The following is an 8,107-nucleotide window of genomic DNA, read 5'->3' as shown; positions in this document are numbered from 1 at the left end:
GACACACCTCAACCCCCCCCCCCATTTGCTGTCTACAGTGAATGCACATCCTCAGCCCCTGTCATTCCATAGCAGACAGTCAATCCACAACCCAGCAGAGGCACACAGGATGGTTAAGCAAGAAAATGCCTACTTTCTAAAAGTGGCACACAAAATAAAAATCATCTTTACTAAAAGATGCATTTTTACATTATGAGTTCAGGCATACTAAACTCCATTACTCCATCTTGTCCCAATCGAAGTTATACTTGTAAGATGTTACAAGGTATCTCCCAATCTATCCTATGGGACAGATAGCTTTCTACAGTGAAAAACAAAATACACTGTATTTCACTATCAGGACATGTCACTCCCACTGGTGCATGTCTACCTTTCACCTACACTGCACCCCGCCCATAGGGCTACAATGGGCTTAACTTAGGGGTGACCTATATGTAATAAAAGGGAAGGTTAGGGCTTGGAAAGTGGGTGCACTTGCCAAGTCGACATGGCAGTAAAAACTGCATGCAGGCACTGCAGTGGCAGGTCTGAGATACCTTTACAGTGCTACTTCTGTGGGTGGCACAATCAGTGCTGTATGCACACTAGTAGCATTTGATTTACAAGCCCTGGAACTCTCAGTGCACTTTACTAGGGGCTTACTAGTAAATCAGACATGCCAATCATGGAAACACCAATCCATAACATAATTTACAGTAGGAGCACTTGCACTTTAACACTGAACAGCAGTGAGAAAATGTGCAGATACACTAAACCAGCAAAAACAGGAGGTCAGTAAGCAAAAAGACAGGGTAAACACACCAAAAGATTCCAGGTCTAACACTCTTCAACCGTAACATTGGAATGTAAGTCACAATTTTGAAAATGCCACTTTTAGAAAGTTGGCTTTTTCCTGCCCTAGCTATTTTGTGGCTGCCGGCTAATCCTGGGTCACATGACACAGACAGCCACACACAAGAAGGATAAGCTGTGCCTGGATGGGCCATCACTGGTAGTAAGGGTGGATGGAGCTGGATACAGCCCCACTTGCAAATCAAAAGGGTATGCCCTGCATTCACACAAAGTACTTCACACTACCACATTGGCCTGTAGTCAGTCTAGAGCCAGGGCAAGGCAGACAGGAAATTCCAAGCACTTCAAAGGAAATATTTAGTAATGTCTCTCTACCAGGCACTAGGTATTAAAATAGCACTCTCAGACCACACTTCAGTTCACTTTCTGGACCCGCGGAGGGACTCTGAGGACTGCCTGCTGTGTATTTCAGAAGACTACTTTGCTTCACCTATCATAACTCCTCTGCTGCCTAAGGCCTGCATTGGACCCTCAGAGGCCTGGCCTGCTGCTTGAGCCCGGTTCCACATTGTGAACCAAGAAGCATCAGAGTAACTCCAAGAGTTAGTTGGCTGGCTTAGAGATCAGAGCCTCAGGCTCAGAAAAATCTCCAACCATCTTGAACTAGCACATGGTCCCAGCCTGAGTGAGTCCTGATCCTCCAAGTGGTGCCTCCCCTGCCCTGGACTCTTGGAAGTGGTGATAAAGCTGCCCAGATAGCCAAAATTCTAACCTTGGTGATAAAAACTGCTCTGACAAAGAGAATAAATCTGAATGTAAAAATCTTCACCGCAGTGTCGTCCAGCAGTTCTACGACGATAAAGCCTCCTCTTCAGACATTGCCTTCAGCCATGCCCCACTGGAACTTTACCTTCTCAGACAATGTTTGTTTAAATTTCTTCTATGTCCAAACGTAAGCGCCAACCAGGCCCAATCCACTTCTTGTATACGACCCGAGCTCTATCACGGTCAGCCTTGTGTTTTTTACAATGACCTGGTCTCACACAACTAGATATCTGCGGTTGGCGCTTTGATCTTTCAGGTGCTAGTTTTAACTTAAACTTTAAAAAGTCATAGCTCAGGTACTACTGATTGGATTTTTGTTATTTTTGAGGTCAAACAATTTGTTAAAAATCTACACTATGTTTCTTCATTGGAGTGGGATTTTTCTTGTGCTGTGTTTTAACTTGATTACTGTTTGTGTGCTGCATAAATACTTTACACATTGCCAATAAATTAACTGCTTTCTTGCCAAGCTACCAGACTGTCAAGCCCAAGTTAATTTAATGATTTTTGTGCTATACCCTGACGGGGATTATGGCTGTTGCTTGAGCAGGGATATAATACTACAAGTTCACCCAGAGGGACCGCGTCAACCAAACCGGAGGAGGCATCGCCATCGTCCACAAAAACACCATCCGCATCACAACCAGCTCCGACGACACCCTCACCGCCGCCGAGCACCTTCACTTCCAGATTCACACCGACCCCAAGACCACCCTCAGAGGCACTCTCATCTACAGACCCCCGGGGCCACGCACACAATTCAGCGAAACCATCGCAGACTTCGTCAGTCCACACGCCCTCACCTCCTCAGACTACATCCTCCTAGGCGACCTCAACTTCCACATGGAGAACAACAAGGACTGCAACACCGCCGCCCTGCTGGACAACCTCGCCAACCTCGGACTCAAGCAACTGGTGAACACCCCCACCCACTACGCCGGCCACACGCTTGACCCCATCTTCTCCTCCAGCAAGCACATCTCCTTCAGCCACTCCACCGGACTACACTGGACAGACTACAGCTGCGTCCACTTCAACTTCATGAGAACCACGTCCCACCATCACCCGCAACAGGTTCCCTGCAGAAGCTGGAGCAAGATCACCACCGTCCAGCTCACCACCTCCCTCAGCCAGAACCCTCCCACCAACACGACGGACCCCAACGAAGCAGCTCGCAACCTCACACAGTGGCTCACCAATTGCGCCGACGACCTCGCACCACTGAAGAAACCCCCCAGCAGACCAGGCAGCAAGAAAGCCTCGTGGTTCACCAATGACCTCAAAGAATCCAAGAAAACATGCCGCACCCTCGAGAAAGCCTGGCGCCACGACCAGACAACAGAAAACATGACGGCCCTCAAGAACGCCACCCGCAAACACCACCAGCTGATCCGCACCACCAAAAGGACAACGTACAAAGATCGTCTGGACAACCACACCAACAACAGCAAGGAACTCTTCAATATCGTCAAAGAGCTCTCCAACCCCGGCGCCTGCAACAACGACATCACACCCTCGCAAGACCTCTGCGACTCTCTCGCCTTGTTCTTCCACCGCAAGATCGCCGACATACACAACAGCTTTGGCGCACAGTCCACGCACCCAACCACCGAACCAGCGCCCCCCACCACCACCCTCTGCACCTGGACCTGTGTCAGCTCCGAAGACACCACCCGTCTGATGAACACCATCCACTCCGGCTCCCCAACTGACCCCTGCCCACACCACATCTTCAACAAAGCCAACGCCATCATCGCACCCAAACTCCGGAACATCATCAATAGCTCCTTCGCATCCGCCACCTTCCCGGAGAGTTGGAAACATGCCGAGCTGAGTGCCCTCCTGATGAAACCCACCGCGGACCCCACGGACCTCAAGAACTTCCGCCCCATCTCGCTCCTCCCGTTCCCGGCCAAAGTCATCGAGAAATCCGTCAACAAACAACTCTCCGCCTTCCTCGAGATGAACGGATCACTCGACCCCTCACAGTCCGGCTTCCGAGCAAACCACAGCACCGAGACCGCACTCATCGCAGCTACAGACGACATCAGGTCCCTGTTCAACAACGGGGAAACTGCTGCCCTCATTCTCCTGGACCTCTCAGCAGCCTTCGACACCGTATGCCACCGCACCCTGATACAGCACCACAGCAAAATCGGAATCCGAGGAGCGGCCCTGGAGTGGATCATCTCGTTCCTCGCCGGAAGAACCCAGAGAGTCTGCCTCCCCCCGTTCCGATCCACGGCCACCGAAGTCATCTGCGGCGTTCCGCAAGGATCCTCGCTCAGCCCCACCCTCTTCAACGTCTACATGAGCCCTCTCGCAGCCATCGCACGCCAACACAACCTTAACATCATCTCCTACGCCGACGACACCCAGCTGATCCTCTCCCTCACCAACGACCCCGCCACTGCCAGAGCCAACCTCCAGGAAGTAATGAAAGACGTCGCGGAATGGATGCAGCGCAGCTGTCTGAAACTGAACTCAGACAAGACGGAAGTCCTCATCCTGGGACCATCCCCTTCTCTCTGGGATGACTCCTGGTGGCCCCCCACCCTAGGCACCGCACCCAAGCCAACGGATCACGCACGCAACTTGGGCTTCATCCTGGACTCCTCCCTCACGATGACCAAGCAAGTCAATGCCGCCTCGTCATCCTGCTTCAACACCCTGCGCATGCTCCGAAAGATCTGCCGGTGGATCCCCACCAAAACCAGGAAGACGGTCACCCAGGCCCTCGTCACCAGCCAGCTAGACTACGGGAACACCCTCTACGCTGGAACCACAGCCAAACTCCAGAAAAGGCTCCAGCGCATACAAAACGCCTCCGCACGACTCATCCTGGACATCCCTCGTCACAGCCACATCTCCGCCCATCTGAAAGACCTGCACTGGCTCCCCGTCAGCAAGAGGATCACGTTCAGACTCCTCACCCACGCACACAAGGCCCTCCACGACTTGGGCCCGAAATACCTCAACAGCCGCCTCACATTCTACACACCCACCCACCAGCTCCACTCTGCCAGCCTCGCCCTCGCCTCCGTCCCACGAATTCACAGAGCCACCGCCGGAGGAAGATCCTTCTCCTACCTGGCGGCCAAGACATGGAACTCCCTCCCCACCCACCTATGGCTGACCCAGGACCATCTCTCCTTCAGGAAACAACCCAAGACCTGGCTGTTCGAGCAGTAGCGACCCCCTTCCTCCCCCGCCCAGCGCCTTGAGACCCTAGCGGGTGAGTAGCGCGCTTTACAAATTGTCTGATTGATTGATTGATAATCCCAACCAACTAAAAACTCAATTGCACACAGTAGGGGTGAAGGGTGAGATTAGAGTTCCTGATGTACAGAGTGAAGAAATTATTAGCCTTTTGTCTCCTTTCCTAATCAATGTCAAGTGTGGCTGTTGATGATGAGGTGCAGATTGCTCAATCCTCTGTTCTTCTGTTGTGGGTGCTCCAACTAGGAGACAATCCTGCTCTGAGGAGTATCACTATAGACAAAAAATGAGCCTGGAAGACAGCCTGAGAAGGACACATAAAAAATAACCTACCCAAATCAGTTCTGGAAGTGCATTGCCTCTGTAAAATTGTGGGAGCTGTTGACCCACTTGTCCCTCTCTAAGCAAAACAGGTTGGTACTCCACAGAGTACCCATATGACTACTGTGCAACCACAGCTGGTCTCTGCCTTATGGCTAGCTACCCAAGAGTTGAGGTGACATCGCTTGGAATATGATCAGGAGAAAAAACTGTTTCCCTTACATGGAAAGCCTGGAGAATCCTTCCTGGAAGCAGGGGGAAGAAGCAAGCCAACTCTACAGAAGAAGCTGATATCTGGCCTTGCCAAGAGCAGTTGATGCAGGTGATGTGGGTGCAACTAATGGAGACTACTGAAATTGTGACTGGCATGCTCCTTGCTCCGAGCTGGTCGCAATTGCTGAGTGTAAAATTTGAAGCACTGCCAAAGTGTGCCAGAGATCATTGCCCTATCGACTGTGCTGTCACAGCTGTGGTATTCACCAAGGATGCCTGAACACACTCTGCTGCTGCATCCCTTGGCACATGCCCAAACTGTACCTGAGCAGTCTGTATCAATAAGAAAAGACTTGTTTCAAGCTAGTGGCACTGCCTGAGTGTGTCCTACTTAACTTTTTGGGGGCTAGTCCCATGACACTTGCCCAACGCGTGCCTGAAGAGACTGCCACTATAAGTGAAGCTGATGCCTCAAGGCACTTGCCTGCCGTGTGCCTGAGTGGTTGTCCAGCTGATAGAGGCATTCACCAAAAGTGCGACTGAACCGCTTACCAGAATTTTGCCTGACCAGACAGGGGCCTAACTCATATCTTGGCGGTATGTATACTCTGTTGCAACAGGGACGGAGTATACATACTGCTAAGATGAAGGCTCGCCTGCCTTATTTAGATGATGGCAAACCATAGGTTTAATCATGGCCGACACTACTCAGTCTCCATCATGATTAAACCCCTCCAACGGCCCTGTGTAGTAAGGTCTGTCAGAGGCAGATCTCTAATTATACACACCTGGTTTAGATGGGCAGAGTTAGAGGTCAGTTTTCACTGCCAGTCACCACTAAGAAAATCCTGGTTGTAAGGGTCAGTCAAAACAGGTAAATCGTCCCCTCCACAAGGGAGACCTCTCCCAAGGTGAGGGGAGCATTTTCGTTTTTCTTTTCATAACTACATTTCCCTGACGGAGAAACAGATTGCCCCTCAACATTTAAATTAGGCCCTTCGTCGTCACCTCTGAAGCTTGATGTGCCTTGAACTGACTTACCTGTAGCCCTCATAATTGAGACCAAGACAGACTGCATCACTGCCTTGACCCTGAGAGGCCAAAATCAGGTAAAACAGAAACTCATTAGACAGTCCACAAAGATGGAAATTCTACCATGACTCGTAATCTCAAGCTGATGCTGTGTGCCCAAAAGAGAGCTGCTGATCAAAGGCAGGCAGACTGCTACCCCTGAACGCTGCTGCATACCCTGCACATGTTCCCAGAAAGTGAGTAAGCTCACTGATGCACATGAGGCCAGCATGTCTTCCTTCTGTGAGTGAGGGCCAGGACTGAAGTATGGGAGGCCTGAGAGTGGCCAAAAAGCGAACTCAAACCTGTTGGTGAGAACGCTTATTAGATAATGCGTGCTATCACCTAACGCACCATGGGAGCACTGTACCTGTGTCCTGGATTTAAGATAATGGAGGTGGAGGGGCGCACAGAAGGGGTAGTAGTCTTATGACAGAGTCCAAGTATATAGTACCTTTTGTTGTGTTATGTTCCGTGTTATTGTATATTACTGAACTTCCCCTTTATGAAAGTGAGCACTGAGTTGAAAAATCAAGTTAATACACTGCCAGGTGTTTGAGTGCTGAGAATGTTAAGGATCACACTAAACACTCTGAGAAGTCTTGCCATCACTACCACAGAGTTAAGCGCTGAAGGGGTTGCACAAGCCGAGTTTGCTGACCCATAGTTAACCAGACCTTGGGGAAAGCAGAGGCAAGTAATCCCCCCAGCCAATTGCTGTAGCCCAGAAAGGGGGGCATAGGGCAATGCATCATGTGTTTCTTTTTTTATTGAATATTTATTTTTATGTCACCACATTCCTTGATACCTGTTTACTCCATTCCAAAGATTCCTTCATGGTTGTACTCAAGAGAGTATGTTTATTTTTTCATTTTTTTTTGCAATATTGGTTTTATAGCCAGGTCCTGCCTCAGTGGTCCGTGTTTCTGCTCCCTGGTTCCAGCCTCTCGTGCTTCAAGGCTAATACGTTTTTCTGAAAGAGGGGTTGAAACAGAGCTGAGTCACCACATTTCTTACAGAAGTGTGGTACAATTGTTGGAGGGAGCTTTATTAAGGGTCAAGAGGGCTGAGCACAGAGCTCTTGGAGCCTTCACAGAGTGAACGAGGGAGTGAGTTGGGGACAAAAGGGGCACCTTAATTTGAGCCGGGGTGTTTGGGAACGCTCGCTCTAAAAATTAAGGAAACAGATATGTGAGCCATGGAAACTGAGGCTGAAAGATTTGGCAGTTTTATTAATAAGGTGCAACTTCAAAAACTGCAAGACAAAGGCATAAAAATACAAAATACAAATATAGTGACCTCGCATGAATCAGAAGGCATTGTACTCGTTTGGAGAGAGACACTTCAGAAAACCTCAAAGACACATCTATAAATGCATTATGAAAAACATAAGTTACAACAAGGAAAATATTCCCATAATGCAAAACACACTTGATCTAAAATACTGAGAATACTCACGTACCTACCTAAAACCTAAAAGAAAGCAACTTTGCAAATGTAATATAAGTATGAAATGCTCAATAAGAAAACACCAATTTAGGGACAAAATAGCATAACAAAATAGCATACATAGCATATACAGCAAATATATTGGCAAGTTAAATTGTATCTTAAAAATAAAAAACAAAAGCTTTTGGGGTGCACCCACACCCGCCTGCCATCTACT

The sequence above is a fragment of the Triturus cristatus genome, chromosome 6 (genome assembly GCF_964204655.1).
Source record: "Triturus cristatus chromosome 6, aTriCri1.1, whole genome shotgun sequence".
Taxonomy (NCBI): Eukaryota; Metazoa; Chordata; class Amphibia; order Caudata; family Salamandridae; genus Triturus; species Triturus cristatus.
Note: the sequence above shows the minus strand (reverse complement) of the source record.